General features: G+C 45.0%; 1 protein-coding gene across 2 annotated transcripts in view; it reads left to right on the forward strand.

Moving 5' to 3' along the window:
• The first annotated feature begins 611 nt into the window (after positions 1 to 611).
• Positions 612 to 16,748, forward strand: part of Hs3st1 (heparan sulfate-glucosamine 3-sulfotransferase 1) — a 30,562-nt gene continuing 14,425 nt past the window's right edge. Inside the window, exon 1 of one of the 2 annotated variants that reach the window (XM_087584432.1) lies at positions 612 to 952. The gene's annotated coding sequence lies outside the window, so the exon portion shown is untranslated. Of the gene's footprint in view, positions 953 to 1,446; positions 1,631 to 16,748 lie in introns of those variants that run through there. The other variant, NM_053391.2, reaches the window with a different exon arrangement.

The raw sequence follows: 16,748 nt of genomic DNA on the forward strand, positions 1-16,748 counted from the left end.
ATTGGACCACAACAGTTATTTGCAGAATTGTACCCAATTTTATAGACTGGGAGAAAATGTGTATATTTAAATCTAAGGTAAATTTTAAATTTACTTTTCAAGATGCACTTTTTTTTTCTTTTTTACTTGAAATGGGCATGCCAACTTTACATTTATTCAAAGATTAAGTAGCCAGGTTCATTAAATTTTCTAAGAACGCATCCTTGAAAAAGAAGATTTGTTCTGAGCTCTGTAAGATGTTGCCTGCTTTATAAGTCACAGTATACTGTACTGGGCATCTGTTTGCCTTCTTAGAGGACTGAGGCTAATCTTTGCACCAGCTAAGAGGTCAATTTCCCAAAGGAATTTCCTCCCTTAGAGGGAGAATATTGATTCAAAAAATGCAAATGATAAATATTTATATTCTGATTTTAAGATATAGAAGTTATTAAAATAGCTAAAGGAAGTTCTTTTTATTTGAATTTGGGTACTTCTTTCTACCCCACCCCCCGCCGCCCGCTCCTCTTTTCTTTTTGTAACCTGCTTTGGAAGGCGAATTGCTCTGGCTGAAGCAGTCCAGCTGTCTCCAAGGAGATTCCAGCTCCTCCGCCCTCCAAATCTTAAACTGAGTCACAATATGCACGTTGGCTCTCACACAAAACCTCTCAGCTTTGGAACGCAGGAAAAAACTTGATTAGTCTCAGGGCTGAAATTTGCCAACCTAGTTACTTTTGCTAAAGGAAAGCTGAATTCTTCAGGCTCGCCTTAAGTCGATCTTTTTGAGGTGAAACCGAAGGAGAGAGGGTATTTCAGGGCGACACTGCACACTCTGAAGCCAGCTCTCCAAGTGGCTCCTGTCCCTGCCGAAGCGCAAGATGGAGCTACCGGCTCCAGAGACCTCCAGGGCTGCGCACCCACCACAGGCACCTAAAGCGAGTCACCTGGTGGTAAGGAACGCTGGGTGCGAGCACACGTAAGTACTACGAAGGTCTTGGGGACCACCCGGAATTTACCAGAGGGATATCAGGAACAAATGGGTCCAAGGTTCGGACCCAGAGGGGTCAGGGAGCGGACTAGGAGTCCAGGATTTGCAAGGTGGATAAAGTCACCCAAGCCACACGCCCCACCCTCTAGACCTCGCCGGTCTCTCCCCTTAGACTAAAATCCGAGGAGCCAAGGTACTGCGTGAGCCGAGGCGGCTCCTTCGGGACCCAGAAGCGCAGAAATCCGGTGCTTAGCTTGCTTGCTGGAAGTCGGCGCTCGGGGACTCGCTGGGAGGCGGGACTCGGGCCAGCACCGGAGCTAACACGGCAGCAGTGGGCGCTCGAGATCCTCTTCTGCCCTCGGTGCTCTCCCCGAGCTCCGGCCTCCACTGTCCCCTCCTCCGGCTCTGCTCCTCCTCCTGCTCCTCCCACCGTCGGAACCGGCACCAAAACGCCTGTCTGCAAGGTCCTCAGCGCGCTGCAGCCTGGAGCTGCGGCCACCGCAGGCTCTCTCTCGGTGAGTGCCTGTGTCCCTTCACGGCTCGCCCGTCCCGGGGTGCCTGGGAATTTGCTCCAAGGGGCGCAGGTGCTTGGCGGCGGTGCTGCCCATGGCCGGGTCGGAGAGAGGATTGAGAGCGCCGGACCGGCTGGACGGGTACGCGACTCAGGTGAGCGCTGCGCGTGAGGGGTAAGGGCTGCCTAGGCACCTTCTTCTGGTGTTCTGACTTGGAGCAAGCGCAGAGCCCAAGGTGAGATGAGGCTGAAACAGGTAGAGTACACTCCACTGGAGGGAGGACTCGGGGGTTTTCTGATCCTCCTGTCTTCTGCCCTGGAACTTCACCTCTAGAATCCGCGAGATGGACTATAAGGTACCAGACTTTCTGACTCTTGAAAGATTGGACTTATGCTCCTAGCTGACTCTAGAGGGTCGTCGCTGCCTTTTGCTTGGCGCCACAGCCTCATTCTAGTACCTTGGGCAACTGCACCTAGAGTGGAGCGCTGACCGAGCCCAGGTACCACCTGGGGCGGACTACTGGGCTAGGGGACAGCTCACCCGAGTCACTCCGGAATGGAGCGTTTGAGGCGCGGAAGCCTCGGTTTAGTTTGCCTTTGCATTGGGTAACAGTAATGGGGAGACAGAGCATCTCCTGGGGTACTCGAAAAAGAAGGTGTCAGGCAGGACCGTAAGTATTAAGAAAGCCAGTTACATACGGCTGTTATTTTTTCATGTTACTTTTTTTACTTTTTTCGCTTCGGCTTCTATTTCGAGTACCACCGATAGAGGAGGAGGATGGGGGAGGGTGGTGGATAAGGGATGTCCGTACACGAACCTGGGAAGCTTGTATTTAGAATGAACACAGCTCCCTCGGAGCGCGACCTCTTCAGGTACGCCATACGCACCCGCCTTTGTAACAGCGGACTCCGCTGCTTTCCCCTCTGGACCCTGCCTTTCCTGGAACTGGAGAGCCAGCTCTCCGAACCTGGGGCTCAAGCCAGTAGTAGGATGGAGAAACCAGTGCCGGAGCCAGATATCTACCAGGGATTGGTGGCTTGTGCCAGACTTAGCAATTCTTTGTGGGTGCCCTCAATTCTTTATGGCACAATCTAAGCTAAGGAGATACCTTATTTTATTTGCACACACGGGGTTCTCTGGACCAGGAGTAACACCCTTCCTCGCCAACCCCCACGACGCAGAAGCTGTGGTATTCTTGCTTTGCCTTGCGCGAGACTTACTCCTCCTCTTCCCTCAGCGTTATCCCTGGTTATTTTTATCCCTAACTATGCTAAGATGCTTTTGGGGGGATCCCAAGGAGGCAACTCTGGATCCACAGCCTTGAAGCTGCTCTCCCAGAAGAGATCTCTTGTTAGCCAGCAGCTGGGGCGAGTAAAGGAGAACCTGGATAAGGGAGAGGAGAGAGTTCACCCTTGCTTCAGTCTGAGCTCAGCATTCTGAGGAAAGTGTCACCAGCACCCAGGCTGCACCACCTCCCAACCATTCCTCCAACCCTGGTGGGGGCAGGTCTCCAGCACAGTCCCCAAATGCCCCCAGCCCTGAGTGTTTGACCAGCTGCTGGAGGGAAAACGAGGTCCTGTGGTCTCAGCATTGCCTCCAAATCTCACTGTATTTGTTGAAATTCAATTACCAGCTTCCACCCAGGAGTTTATTCCAGGAATTCTATATTTAACTTTAGTTTTTAATAAAAGGAGATAGAGGTAGCTCAACTTCTGCAGCCCCAAACTCCTGTTTTCTGAAGTACTAATTCCTTTTGACATCAGGAATTAGTCTTGTTTTCTACTTTGCCAGCAATGATGAGTACGGTTAAAATTAGCCTGACCTTCTAAAAATTCCAAATGAATGCTTAAGCTACAATACATCGTGTTGCCCTTCCTTGTGTTTAACATGCTTAGATTTCTACATTCATTAGGTTGGAAAATAACATTGATATAGAGTGCTCTATTATGTAAGGTAACCCGAAACACACACACACACACACACACACACACACACACACACACACACCACCACCACCACCACCACCACCACCACCACAGCCATGTATGAGAAGGTGAACTTTTAAAAGAGCCTCTTTGGCGTCAGTTACCCATCTAAGTCTTGTTCGACAGGGATGGACAACTTCCTGACTAAGCACTCTTAAGTCTCTGCAGCTAATTAGCCAGCAGCCAGGGAAGATGTCTTAGTGAGCAAGACTGAGCTATGCTTCTGGGCTTCATATCGTCCGCCAAGCTGCTGTGCGTGCAATATACCACATCTTTCACATAGAAAGTTTTGGACAGGGGATCTGGTGACAGAGTGGTGCCTTGCTCTTACTAAGGGAAATCTGGACATGTGGAGGGACCTTGGTGCTAGTGGAGGAGCCTGAGTTCTATCCCTCCGGCAGATTATCGCCTTCCTACACCTTGTTAAGCAGAATGAGCTTTGCCTTACTCAAACTCCTTTATATAGCCAGGACTTGTGTTTTCATCCTCAAAAGAAGAAATTCTCAGCCTTGAAAAATCCCAGGGATTCTCTGAAGGGAAAAGATTCATGGGAGCTTTTCTTGTCTTATGTTAAAATTCTGTGGCAATCCCAAAGCAGCTGGGGGTGGGCTGGCTGGTGTGCTGCTCAACTTTGTGCTCGGCCTCTCTGAGACCCAACATGCACTCTGGGAGGCATACAGCAGGACTGAGCCATGTTCTCTCCCGGGTGGTTAGATTTGGAGGCAAAGACAGTCAAATATGTGGATGCTTTAGTGTGTCGTAACCTGTGACTGTCACAAGGATCTAGACACCAGTTCCAGAGGCTGAGCTGGAAATTGTAGCACTTTCCTGGCAACCCTGTGGCAAGTCTTCCTAGGTGTTACAGAAGGACAAATGAGATGTTACAGTGGAAGTTAGAAAATACCAACACTGCAGTTCCCCAGTCCCCAACCTAGCTATGGGACTTCTGCTTTCTATCCAGGCTTCCTTTCTGGAATAAGAAAGCCAGAGACTTCAGGCTGGGATGAAGCCAACCTCTGTCCCCATGACCTTAGGCCCACTGTTTTCTCTCTCGACGTCTCATAGTCTTTCCTGTAGATTAGTGACTGGAGAATGATTAAGAGGAAATGATAAAATACACACAAAAGACCTTTTGCTGACTTCAAAACACTTGTGAAATTTCATTTAATTTGCCTTTCTGGCATTTATACTTTATATCTACTTAATGTTCATATTCATAGTACTTGGGGTGTGCCTACATCTGAGTTCATCGCAGGCACTGAACATGAAATGAGGGCAGATTTAAGTAAGTTTCATCTTATGTGCACTCTACATGACATTACATCAGCACTGAGCCCCCACTGTTTCTAAAATTATAATTTTCAGGATCACTGTTAAGTTTTACAGTTGCTTTTCTTTGTCTGTTTTCAGACAGGGTCATATATCCTGGGCTGACCTCCAACTGCTATGTAGCTAAAGATGACCTTGAACATCATCTGGCCCTCTTGCTCCTAATTTCAAGTGCTGGGGTTACAGACATGAACCCAGCTATTTTTGTGCTGTGGTTCAAACCAGTGTGCTGGGCAAGTCCTCTACCAATTGACCTACATCCTTGCCGTTTAAAAGTTTTTCCTGTAGTTTTACATTTAAATTCAGTATACGCATATGCCTTAACAAGATATATTTGGAGGGAGAGACTTAATATTGCTTAATCAGAAACAGAGAAATGTTAAAGGACAATGACTCAGCTGGGGGAGAGTGAAGCATGACCAGTTTGGTGGGTCTCTCTTGTCTAACTTGGTCATCTGCACAAAGTGCTTGCCTTTCTGTCTTCCTCTTTCTCTTTTTTCAGACTCTGTCCCCAGAGCCTAGTTCAGTATCAAACACTTAATGTGTTTTCCTAAACGGGTTTGGAAAAGTGAATGAATGATTGAACGGAATCTTCACAGCTATTCAAGAGAGCAGATGGCATTCCTTCTATTTTAACAATTGAGAATCTGCAGATTAGGAAACGTTGTCAGTTTTCTGAAGGTACAGAGGATTCCAGATTGAAATTCAGATCTGTGTGTTCTCATTCCAGACATCAGTACTGCTTTGGGTGCCTCTTCTTTCATTACTGCTCGAAGTCCCACTAAGTGTCTGGAAGGCAGCCAGCCACCAAATATCATTCTTCTAGAGAGAAGCTCACTATCTCTTGGTCAGAGAGACTCTCCTAGTTAGAGGTAGTTTCTTTTCCTAGTTTATATCTTGCAGCCCTGAACTCAGTTAAATGATCCCACCAGGGGATTGGAATCTGGAGGGAGCAGCTTAAGGACACAGAAGCTGTAGCGTGTTTATCACCAACTTGGGTCATGGATCAAGTGGCTGGCGTCAGCAGCAGCATCCAATCCTCAAGATGGGCTCCCAGTGGAGCCATTCCTTGGGTACCATCTTGCCATGATTCCCTGGAGTCTGCTCCCTTCATTCCTTCTCATTTTCCAAGCCTGGATTTTCGACATCCCACTCGTTCCTAGAGGCAACGCACAGTCTTCAGACAGATTCCTTCCTGTGTCTGAGTTAAGCAGCATCTTAAGCAGCTGATGCACAGCTCCACAATCCATCTTCAGGACTGCCTCTGGCACGAAGCCTTCTCAGCTCCCTCCACCCACCGGGAATTAAGTCCATAGCTTTTGCAGGCCGTTAGAATAATATTTACTGGGCCATAGTTTGTCAATAGTTATGTGCTACCAGGAGAGGACTAGAAAAATGAATACATTATTCTTCTAAGGAAAGGCTTCAACATAACAGAAATGCATCCCAAAGGACATCTTTCCTAATTTTTTTTTTTTCTCCCACAGACTGCCTGCTTTTTTGGTCACTTTCCAGCAGGGGTCGCAAATGGCAATGCCTTCGGCTGCCAGGCAAGAAATAGCCTGCACAGGACAGAAACATAGACCTAGAGCTCAGATCCAACATTTTGTTGCCAGTGAAACCTATGGCCTAACCTTGCCAGGATTTATTTACTGTTTAATACAAATTACAGGTTAGCAGTTTTGTGTAAAATTTAAAGGCATCGGTTTCTAGCAGCCAGTTCAACATGTCTAAATAATACACGTGCGTGTCCAGAGCATTTTTCTATAAAAGGGCCTCGGAGCTCTCCACAGGCCTGCAGAGTATGTGGCTTCTGCATGCTTCGGATAGAAGGAGGCTCCGGTTGGAATGTGACCCTCACGGAAGAGCTTACCTGTAAAATCACAACAGGAATGTAGGGGAAGGGGTATAGACTGTTATAGTCCCTTCCTTCCACATGATCTGCGTCAGTCAGCTTGGGATGCCACTGGTCCTTATCTCTGTAAGCAGGTTTGGAATCCCATTTACAACTTTGACTCATTCCCTGAGTCCCAACCCTGCTCTGCTGACCGTTCTTCCTGCCAGCAGCACAGTGGGGACTAAAACAGATGGAAACCCTCGGCACTGTGCACATCTTCTAGTGGAGGATGCAAACTGGGAGAACAAATGAAAATCCCTCCTTACACTGGTATACGCTAAGGATGGAAACAAAAATCAGGAAAGCGTGCCACGAAAAGTCAGGGTAGTGGGTAAGTTGTGAGGCCTTAGGCGGTTAGCCTAGGTTGGCTCTAGTTCATTGCGACCAATGTAAAGGTTCACGATCTGACACAAAACAGTTTTCAGTGTGAGAATATGGCACCTTGAGTGGATCCTGCCATTTCAAATTAATCTCTAATCTGTCCCTGTATACCTAATGTGTTTTAAGTGAGGAGTGGCCATGTTGAACGCAAGCCTTGCACCACTGTGTTAAGGATAGTGATGGACCACCAAACCAACATGGAAAGCATCAGTACAGTATCACAAGCGATTGGATCATCAGAGCTCTGGACGGTTGTAGGGAAGATCCCTTTGTAGAGCACCCCTCCTCAGAACACTGGTGTTCAGTACCTTTTTCACTGAAAGTGAATGTGCATAGATATCTGCGAGAAATAGCTTACCTGTGTACTTCCAACTTGTTTTCCATGCCCGGATTCCCTCTCTGGTGACAATTTCTTTAACCGATGCTGACTTGTTATAAAAATTACTATTACTTTGTCTTTTGAGAGCAAAGTATTTAGTTTTTTTTTTTCAAACTATGAAGAATGATTGTACCCTTAGAGGCCGTCTTCCAAATCTGCCCAGCTTTTCTTGGTAGACAGTTGTCCAGGAGACAAGGAAATATTTTGGATTCCTGATGAACTTACAGTCTATCAGATAAACTAGCAAGGTTGTTTGTCAAAGGTGGGAAGCGTAAGGCCATTTTCCATGGGTTTATCTCAGAGATGAGCCTCATTCGCCACTGCTCCCTTTGTTCAAATCTTTCCTTCTTTCTTAAGACAATTGTGTGGCCCCTGAGTACGCTTAGCTGTCCTCATCCTGCTACTTGACTGACTCACTTGCTTACTATGCTGAGCTCCCCCACAAGGAGATAAGCTCTGTTAGAGTGGAGACCTGGAGGTGTGTGTTTACTTTCAGTTTTGAGAACACCGTGTCTGCTCCCAAGTACTAGATCAAAAGAGAAAACCTGAGAGGCTTCATCTGAGGAAGTGATGGGGTGCTTCATGGGGGAAGAAATATTGAAAGGGTGGGTATTAGAAAAAGCAAGAGTAAAGCATAGTCAGAACTGACTGACGTGGATCCGGTTACTGAGAGCTCAATAAATTATTTTGGTATCTACTAAGTAAAGAGTCAGCTGATCCTTTGGCAGGAGCCCATTGTTGAGGCTACCTTAGCCACATAAACTCTCTGACTCAGAAAGAATGTAGGAATGATAAGGTCTTGCACTGGCAGCTGGTGATAACACCAGCTATCTTCCCCTACCCACCCACTCACCCATTTCTGTCCTACAAAGGTGGGAGAGCTTGGCTTCTTGGCTTTATGTTAAAGGAAACTGAGGCCTGGAGATAAATCACCTTTTCCCATGCCCTGTGTGGAGCTGGTTAATCCTGATCCTGCAGGAAGAATCCTCTACCTGAGCCAAGCAGATAGCTGGAGATTATTCAATCCACCCAGAGGACTGAAGGAGTAACCCACACTCTGCGCGCGTTAGAATGAAAACTGTTCACGTCTTCTTTTATCCATCAAGAACTTCCACTTCAGCATTTTCTGTCTTGTCGCCTTCCCCCTAGAATTCCTGCAGATTCAGTGCTTGTAAGTCCTGCGGTAGGTTGTTTTATGTAAATGTCTTCATTCTTTCATTTAGGAGAGTCAATCAAAGTCCTATATCAGCAGTTAGAATACAGTGAGAGAAAGGTGATTGCAGATGAAGCTGAAATGAAAAGGCAATGCTTGCCTTGCTGTGCTTAGAAAAATAACTGCTCCAGAAACAGGGTTCAGTGTAGGCTGAAAGTCCGCTAGAGAAAACTAGTTTGCCCTTGCTTCCCACCCCTTCTCCAAACAGACCCTTTTCCAGCATAGGGAGGAAGGGGGGACTCCGTGTCAGGGACAGATATCTGAGATACTATTTTCCAATTATTTTTCCTTTGCTGGTATTCTGTCTGTGCTGGCTTTCAATAATGGGTGACTTTTCTGGGGTTGAATTTTCTCAACATTATTTAGAAGCTATAAAGACATAAAAGTGCCCAGTGCCATGCTCGGAAAGTTGCCTTGTGTAAAGTTGATAGGTTTCACAGGTGCAAATATAAGACTGCCAATTAAATTTGAATTTCAGAAAAATGATAAGCAGCAGTCTAGGTGTATCACACATACTTAAAAAATCATTTACTTTGGACTGAGAATATAGGTCAGTGGGCTGAGAATATAGGTCAGAGGGAGGATGTATCCTTAATATCCGTGAGTGCCAGGGTCCATCTGTGTCATGTTCATCATCCTGTGCTTACAAAATGCCACTAGTTTCCTACATCTACTGAGCAGTTACTGTTCCCGAAAACTGCAAACCATGTGAAGGTTAAGGAAAGGGTTACGCTGTAATCCCAAAGGTGAAATGATTTAGCCTGTGGGAATGGTCCAAGACGAAACAGAAATGTTTTCCCCGGTGAGCTAAGCAAGGAGCAGCCGAGTCTAAGAGATCTTATTTACCCACTAAAACGAGGGTAACAGGAACTGATATGTGTTTAGTAACAGAGACTCACATTATCTCTTTAAGACTATGATATCATGAGCCAAGTCTTTCTCAGCCATCTGTGGGAAGAAGGAATTTCGAGGCTACCAAGTCAGGGCCTTATTAAATGCAAATATCGCTCCAAGCTCATCTCTGTAGACCTAGTATTAGAATCTCTAATTCTGTGTGTTTAACTTGCAGTTCCTAGAGAAGCCAGGAAACTAAGAAGAGGCCATTGGGAGGATTACAGCATAAAGGAGAGAAGGATCGTAGAACACAGGCAATGTGAAATTAGACGGGGAATATAGGGCAGATAAGCAAAAAAAAAGGGTTGGGGGATAGGAGAGAAAAGGCAGTAGGGAGGAGAGTTAACCAAATGTAGGGATATTAAAAAACATAATGGAAACATACTATCTTCTAACCAAATTAAAATATATCATTTGTTTTTTTAATAAACTGTTTATTAAGAGAGATGTAACCTAATGGCTGGAGAAAGCCGCCTCTAAGTGCCATGGGTTATTAAAACAGTAGCCCATGCCAGCAGTGGGATATGACCTTATGAGTTGTTGGTCAGGGATATCCAAAACAGTATAAATTTGTATCATTTTTTTCGTTTCCAGTCAGATGGTAAGACAATGTTGCTAAAGATATCATACCCCTTGGATGCATAACAGAATTCAGGCTGGTATGGAAACGGAAGTTTCCCCTCTATAGGCTAGCTTTCACAGTCCTAGAAGGCACTGTACAGGCTTCTGAGGAAGCATGAAGAAAAAGTGTCAATCCATGGTCTCATGCAGCTATGGAACCAGCCTACCGGGCAAGATGTATTTGCTCCTGTGACATGTCAGTGACACTATTGTAATATAATCAACTGTTCTCTGGTTTGATTTGATACTCGCCCCCCAGAGAGAATCTATCCCTAGTATGGCAAACCTGCTCAAAAACCCATGGCACAGAAGATAATAGGCCCTAGTGGGAACAGAATACTGCCACTTCGTTAAATTGACACTGTCAAGCTTCCTTCTAAATATTGATGTTTATAAGCACAGATGTTAACCAGTAGATCCTGTCTAGTGAACGCAGGGGCTCATAGATGCACCAGGTGCTGAGAATAAACGTTAAATGTGCTCAGCTCTCACATAATTTATATCAACCCCTCAGAGGCAAAGGGAACATCATGGAAGAATGGGAGGACAGAATCTAAAAGCCACACCAGAAGGAAGAGAGCTGTGAAATGTTTTCAACCAAGACACAGCCACTGCAGTTATGCCCTAAATGTGGCTGAAGATAGAAATGCTGGGTCTGGGGGTTGGGGATTTGGCTCAGTGGTAGAGCGCTTGCCTAGCAAGCTCAAGGCCCTGGGTTCGGTCCCCAGCTCCAAAAAAAAGAAAAGAAAAGAAAAAAAAAGAAATGCTGGGTCTGCCCAAGTCAAGCATGGCTGGAGGAGAAACTCAGAGAGTTCCTCACCAGTTAGATATTTGATACTGATAGATTTAGGGGGTGAAGGGAATCATTGTCTGTAGTTGCACTCCCACTGGTGACCCCACCAGGCTCCACTGCATGGTTCCAATCCAGTGGCCACAGCGATGGCTCTGGTGAAACTACGTAAGTCACAACATCAACTCAATAGTCATGAACCTGGGAAAGGGTCTGGTAGGGATGGTGCTCTATAGAGGCGGGAAGGAAATAAAGGGCAGTGAGCAATTTTAGTACTTTATGTACATTTATGAAATTACTAAGGAAAGAAAGGTTGGATATTCATAAGGCGCCACTGGGACCAGATGTCAAGGGCTTTGCAATCTCACTCCTATAACTGTTCTTCTAGCAGATGACTGTCAGCTCAGTAAAGGGCCTTTCACATGCACTCTGCCTGGCTAGCTGGGCTGGGTCTAGGAATGTGAGTGTCTATCTTCTAAAGATTGTTAGAATATGCCGTGAGGATGGATAAGAGATGACTGATCAGGCAGCCACTAGATAGGCATCAAATTAGCAAGGAGATAGTTACATGTATAGTTTCCTAGGCAGTTTTTAATAGTTTCCTCAATGATAACATATTGCTTAAAATAAATAATCCACTTATGTTGCTATAATATTAATTCCTTGTGTAACATGAGCCGCATACTAGTCGTGTGTCAGTCTTCATATCTGGGAAATGGGCATGCTTAAATTTGTAACACATGGTTGTTTAATGCTTAGTTAACCAAATAAACTATGTCAAGAGATAAATGATACCTGACAGATAGTGTCACATGAAACTGACAACAGAAGGTGACAATTGCCATGAATAGAAAATTGAATAATGTATCTAGGAGGCCAAGAACAAAAGCTCATGTACTATATTAATAGGGGAATGTGTCAGTTATTTGTTTTACCAACTTTAATTTATCACACCCATGTGAAACAGAAATGAAGAAATCCTATAGGATGAGGACAGAAGACCAAGAGTGGGAGACAAGAATTCAGACAGGAAGGAGCAGAGGGCATAGAGGAAAAGAGAGATGATGACACAACAGGAAACCAACTGGAGCAGATAAATGGAGACCAAGGGCAGGAAGTCTAGTAAGTGTCAGGATCGTCCTCACCAAGCCCTGCTTACATCCTCACCCAGGCACTTAGGATAGATAATGACACTTGCATCCTGTGTCCCACCACTCAGGATTCCAAAGTAAGGTTCTTGGTATGGAAGAAAGGTACAAAATCTGTAATTTTTAAACCAAAGAGAAGCTGGGGGATCCTGGTACAGTTGTAGATGAATGACAAGGGCACCTGATGCCACCTTGTGGAGAGACCAACCACTGTGCCACTGCTGGTCCTCTGGCGAAGTGGGGATCCTATTGAGTTGGCTAAAGATGTTCATTGTTTAACCCCACTCTTGTCGAACCCTTTCTGAGTGGCACCCTGCTTGCTCTGTCCTCCCTGGGAAGAGGGATTCAGGGAGAATTCTCTCTCCCCCTTCCACTCTGAGCTCCATCTGAACACCTTGTGTAAAGGATCCCTGTAAGGAGATACAAGATTCATCCTCTATCAACCTTCCTGGGAGGAAACATCACACATAAGGCTAGAGCACTGTTCTGGGAGTACTTTGCAAGTCACTGTGATGATGAACAAAAGAAAATATCCCTGACCAAGAAAGAATTGTTTTTCTATTGTATTTCCCATTTGGAGAGTGATTTGTTTTTACAAAACCTTCATTGTTTTATCTGTAAAATGCGTTTTACTAATTGATGGGCAATCTTATTTGTAATTTATGTAGAACATCCCTTAGGAAGCCAGGCACATAGATAGTATCAACATGGTGGCACCTAGTACTCATTGCTAGTGTCTCTTGTTGGAAAAGCAGATTTTCATTGAAAACCAGATCAAGAATACCATCTTGAGTACCGCTCATTGCCCCCTTTATGTGCTGGTGCCCCACACTACTGTAGCAAAACCTCCCAGCATCCCTCAAACAAGTGATTTCATTACTTTGCTCTAAAGTAGGTGGGGGCCCCTCTTATCCTTTAAGCAGGAGGAAAAATCTCAAAACCCTTTAGATTTCCCCAATAGTTCCTAGCAATCAAAAATTAGCCCAAAGGTAAATAGGGGTGTGTGTGCAAATTCAGTAGTAAACTGAGGCACAGAGGCACTCGAAGTAATGAAAGCAGAAAATTAATTGACAAACGAAAGCTCAAATCGATCTGTCTTACTTTGAGCAACTATTATAGCTGTGTTTGTACAGGGCAGGCAGTGATTGATCAGGCTGAACTTCATAACTTCATTTTTATTGCTATCTTCAGCTAAAATACAGATCTGTTATCTGTCTGCTTTCATCACTTTCCCTCCTCTGGCTCTATAACATTTGCAACCGTTTGCAGCCTGCAATATGTCTCTTTGTTAGTCTTTCCTGATGTCCTGGACAATCTTTACAAAACTCAGAGATAAATGGAAACTCCCCTTCCCCCCAGTGCAATGGGGAATCCCAGGGATGGTGGTGTTGAACTCTTAGACGTAGAGGTGATCTCATCCCACAACATAAGGCTTCAGCGCAGATGTTACCTTGGGCAAGTAAATCATTTCTCTCTTCCTTGAGTATTCACTCATAATTTCAATTATGCAATTCTCTTTGCTTATTTATTTAATATTAAACCTATTTCAGGAGCAGAAGTTTCAGAGTGTGGGGAATTTGCCGAAAGACACCCCCAAAGCTCAGCAGACTCTTTACTGTTGGTACATAATAACTGTTGAATGAAAACACCAGAGACCCTGCCACCCTCTTTTTCAGTCTTCAAGATTAAGTGCAATGATGCATTTAATGGTGATTTTAATGACAGTCCATTTAATTAGCTGGAGCATTTAATGCATATAGTAGGTGTGTAAATGCTCTCTCTTCTTGTTCTGATTTGCCTTTAAAAAATGAAAGTATTAATGGGCTTCCAAGTTGGGCAGCTGGTGTGCCCACTGAAATCCCTCCCCGACTTATTCTCTGTAATCTAATGAGGGGAGCCCTGGGATTTTATGCACACAGATCAGTGGCATGGGTATCCCCACATCTGGAGCACACTAGCTCCTGTTGGAGAGCCTCTGTGCCTTTCTGTCTTCAGCTTCACACCAGGTCCTTCTTACGTTCTTGCTGATGCAACCTTATCCCATGGCAAATCATGTCCTGTGTGAAGGCCAGCACAGATCTCTTATCCAGGCACATGATGCTCCTACGCTTTATTTCTCAGGCAGTGAGGGCCTGTGAGTTCAGGAACCATCTCCGGTTTGCTACCCTGGGGTGTGTTTGCTTTCCCTTCAGGCTGGTGGCCTGCTCTGCATGCAACAGTGGCTGCTGCTCTTTCAAGATCCCTGAGAGACTTGAGTGTGAAGAGGCCTGTCATCAGCCTCTCTGAAGCAAGCAACTCAAGGAGATGTTGAAAAATAGGACTTCACCTCAGGTTTAGGCAGTTGAATAAGCAAGACACCTCTTCTGTACTGGGAGAGCACTGCTCTTTCAGGGGATGTGGTTTATGACCATTGTTGACTTGACTATGTCCCTGAGGACTCGGGTCTCAGACAACAGGACAACTAATTCTGCACGATGCTCGATGCCTTGCCCTACATTCAGGTGCAACTGTGCAATAGAGAACGAAATGTATATAGATGGGTTTGCTGAGCAAGGTTCAAGGGAAGTGGGAGTACTATTATTACGAATTTAAAGTACATTTATTATAAATAGAAACATCAGCTCTGAAGGAAAGCTCATGTGTGAGTTCACACTTCTTGAGCTCAGATGCACAGCTGCCCTTTGTCACCTAAGGAAGTTCACGAAACCTGTGCAGATGTTCCTTCTGCAGTCAAGGTCATTGCTCTCAGTTCTCTGTCTTGGTCTGGGCTCCCTCACCAGAACCTTTCTGTGAAAGAGCTCCCTCAGGGCTCGAGGCTCGTGCTTCCAGGACACCATTACTTTTGAGTCTTGCAGGCTGAGCTTGTTCACACTAATGCTCATCCTCCTCCTCAGTCTCCACTTTATCACACACATCCCAAGTGAATCTGTGGACGAACTCTGGGTTGACGTCAGGCCGCATGGTAGGAATCTGGTTGGCCCCACTAGGGTTGGACGGAGCTGGTTTAGGCAGACCAGTGTATGAGAGTATTGTCACATGCTCTCTTTCCTTACCTGGGTAGTTTTTAAGGTCCTTCGGGTTAGAAAACTTTGTGTACTGTAGTCCGCCTTTTTTTTTTTCTTTCTGTTATTGTTTTCTCTGTAAGGAACAATATGTAACATTTTTGTATTGGGGAAGGGGAACCTTTTTCCTCAAAAGTGTCAGTGTTTGGGATGTTGCAGTTTCCTCTCATTCTTAGGACAGCTATTTAAGAAGACAGTGATCGTTCTTTTAAAGTCCAAATTATCATTATCATTTTTGTCCAGGTTATGACAGACTATATACCATCAAGTTCCTGTTTACTGAAAGTCTTCCTTGTATCAGGAAAGATAGGAGGAATTTTATAATAGTGCATTTAATTTGATTATTCACTCAAGGAGGACAGTGGGTTGCCCTTTCTCCCTTTCTAAATGGAAAGCTGAGACCCAGAAGGAAGAGTGTAGCCTCCCAGGAGACAGTCCTGAAGCAAGCAACTCAAGGTACCTCAAGCACAATATTTTCTTTACCCCTCTCCCTATCCCTGCACTGTAGCCTGGACTTCACTCAAACCTGCTCTGAGGAGCACACTGCAAACTTCTTTCAGTTGCTCAATTCCTATAAACTCCAGGCTACTGCCTCTCATTGTGGAATTGACTGTTTCTCTGTCCACAGTGTTCTTGTGTAGTCATCCCTTGGGGAGAGACACTGAAGTGCATGCAACATGTCCATGACAGCACACTTCAGTCTTACCTTACTTCATTCTCGTAATGACTAAACATCTTTTTATAGACCGTCCTTTAACCTATTTTATCTACTCCATACCAGATCTTTAGCTCAATTAATATTCATTGAGTATTAACTGAGATCTGAAGACATTAGATTCCCTATGAACTGGGATTTTCCTATTAAAACAGCTCTATTCCTCCACCTCTCTTCATCGAGAACACCTTAGCAGCTTGGATATTTGCTATGTGTTACTGCATTGAACTTAACCTGTGTGTTAGGCCGATGGTGAGTGATAAGGGTTTATGGCTAACTCAACAGGAACCATCCTGTTTGGAATCTGAGGTAATTACTGTGACACAAGAGGATGTGCCTTAATTTTCTGAATGTTTCTCTTTTAAGACATGTGTTAAGTAGTTAGAATCTCTGTCCTAATTACTTCCCTGTTCAAATGAGGTCTAGAATATTCCCAAGTCTTGAACAAGGTCACAAAGAACTCAGAGCACAAAGTTGAACTGGGCCCCAGCTTCTTACAGTAGCTTGACATGGATCCATTTCTGTGCGCCAGCCCTTTCAAGCAAAGGAGACTTTGTAGGGACCTGTTGTATGCGACAGAGATTATCTAGGTTAGTTACTTAGACCACCTGAATAGAGCCTTTATCTGCTACAATGGAAGGCAGAAGTCAGAGAGTGACAATGGTTGACATTTCGTGAGGGTTTCTCTATGCCAGTCCCCCTCTTTAGCCCTTTCTATACTAACACTTCCTTTCGTTTTCAGACAATCCTACAAAGTCTGTACCGTTGCAATCTTCACATCTCAGATAAGACCACGAGACACACAGATCACAGGATTTGATCTGGGCTACACAGGAGAAGGTCTGTGGAGCTGGAGTT

This window comes from Rattus norvegicus, chromosome 14, assembly GCF_021556685.1.
Source record: "Rattus norvegicus strain SHRSP/BbbUtx chromosome 14, alternate assembly SHRSP_T2T, whole genome shotgun sequence".
Classification (NCBI taxonomy): domain Eukaryota; kingdom Metazoa; phylum Chordata; class Mammalia; order Rodentia; family Muridae; genus Rattus; species Rattus norvegicus.